The sequence below is a fragment of the Silene latifolia genome, chromosome X, assembly GCF_048544455.1.
Source record: "Silene latifolia isolate original U9 population chromosome X, ASM4854445v1, whole genome shotgun sequence".
Taxonomy (NCBI): domain Eukaryota; kingdom Viridiplantae; phylum Streptophyta; class Magnoliopsida; order Caryophyllales; family Caryophyllaceae; genus Silene; species Silene latifolia.
The window spans coordinates 40,486,419-40,488,677 of NC_133537.1; positions in this window are offsets into that span (position 1 = coordinate 40,486,419).

The following is a 2,259-nucleotide window of genomic DNA, read 5'->3' on the forward strand; positions in this document are numbered from 1 at the left end:
TCTCGCTCTAACATTCCCGTCTCCTCAAAATGCATGCAAAATAGGACGAAAAGAGTACGGTTTCACCACTTTCAGGTTCATTTCTGCAAAACAGACAAAAAAGACCAAAGTAGCCAACTCGGGGCATATTGCAATACAAAACGGTATAAAAATACCTAGAAATACGTGCAAAATAAGACTAAAAAAACTATATAAAATGCACGTATGAAATCTCCCCAAACTGAACCTTTACTCGTCCTCGAGTAAACTAAATGCAAACTAATGGAACTGAAATGAAAACTCAGAGCTAACCATAACTTGTCTACTTGAACCAATTTAATGCAACAAAATCAACAGCCATAGCTACAGCAGTCAATACACAAATGAATTATAAGTTGTCCAGAAATAAAGCTGACCTATCGACCTTGAAAGACCAACAAAATCGGACTCTCACGTGTTCACTCTTCTCTCATGAAGCAAAGGCTGAAGTATATGTGTGTAAGAGAGAAAAAGAACAGTCACTCACCTAAACTGCGACCTACATAGCATGCATGCAACAAAAATAAAAGGTGATTCAAGTACTATGCACACATTCCAACCAACAATGTCCGTCACAGCCGAGGGCTTACAAATATTATAGGAATAGTGAGGTTCAGGTAAGAAAGGCAAAACAAATTATGGAAATGTGGAGGTAAAGGCGCCAAGCTAGTTCCTAAACAGGACCATATAAGACCGTCCGAATCTCAACTGACTAAAAATAAACACAAGTGCCCTTGATTTGGCACACAACTCACTAACGAAATACACTATCTCCTCAAAAATATATGAATAAGAACAAAGGAGTGAGACAGTCACAAACTTCCCCTTTTTAATACCGTCTTAATTACACAAACAATCCAAATCAAATTTTTCTAACTTTTCTTTCTTTTTCTTCTCTGCCCCACGTGTGTTTCAACTCTTTTTTTTCATCATTTTTTTCCTTTTTTGTCTTTCACACGTTTTCCATATTTTTCAATTTTTTTTCAAATGTTTTTCTTCCTTCCTTTCTTATTTTCCACCGACTCCAAACAATACAATCGAGCCAAACTCGCAACATAAATCGACATACCACAAAAGATACACTAGACTAGCTTGACTGGGCAGGCTTAGTTTTGGATGTAGCTAATGGGTCAAAAAGGCTAAATTTGGCTTAAGTGGAGCTAAATGGGTGAAAAATGCAAGAAAGGGAAAATTTGCAAGCACCTCCCTGCATGTGACACCGACCACAAACCCGAATGTATGCAATTGACAAGAAATTGAATGTCATAAAAGTGCAAAAATGATAAACATGCTATGCAAGTAGTACTATTCTCAATTCCTATGCAAACCAGTCATGAATGTCACCAGTTATAAGGCTCTAAATCTCAGAATTTATAGAGTAGGTTGCCAATTTATCAGGTCAAGTCTACACGGTCAGCTAAATTTGAACAAAAACTCGTAGATTATGCGTAAGACTCAGCTAATAACTGTCAATGAAAGTGCAAGACTCAAGTAAAATGACAAGTTAAAGTGCAATATCATCACGGAAATCAACCGTTGCGACTCAACCTATATGTAAGAATAAACGTGAATATTTTATTAATTTTTGAAATTTTTAATTTTTATGATTTTTTTGAAATAAATAAAAACAATGCAAGCGTAAAATAGAAACGTGAATGCAAAAACAAATGCAAATGCAGACTCAAAAGGATGCATTACCCTCCCCAAACCAAAACGGATGACGCCCTCGTTGTCCTCCAGCATACACCAGCAGATATATACAGGGAAACGGCAAAAATACAACCAGTAAATGAATGAAAAACAAGAAATAAGAAGGAGACAAAAGAAATAAAAGAACGAGAATGTACATACAAAACACGAACTTCCAAAAACTAGCCTGAAAACTAGGGAAGTGAGTAGACCAGTAGCTAATCATCAGCCTCCTTTGACACGTCCTCCACCGTCACAGTGTAGTCCGGGTCCACCTGCTGCTCTCTCCTCCTCATCTCCTCAGCCTGAGCTCTCGCTGCCGCCGCAGCTGGGTCCTCCTCCTCCTCACTAGCTGATCCAGGGTACCTGTCAACTGGGTACTGGTAGAAGGAAGGGTGTGGCCAACCCTCTAGAATGGGACGTCGTCGCCTCATGTGATACTCGTATAGAGGGAACAATGTAAGAGCTATGTCCCTCTCCATACGAGCCTGTCTCTCTACAAGCTCAAGCAACAAACTGTCACGGCGCCCTTGGTCCATGACCTCGGACGCC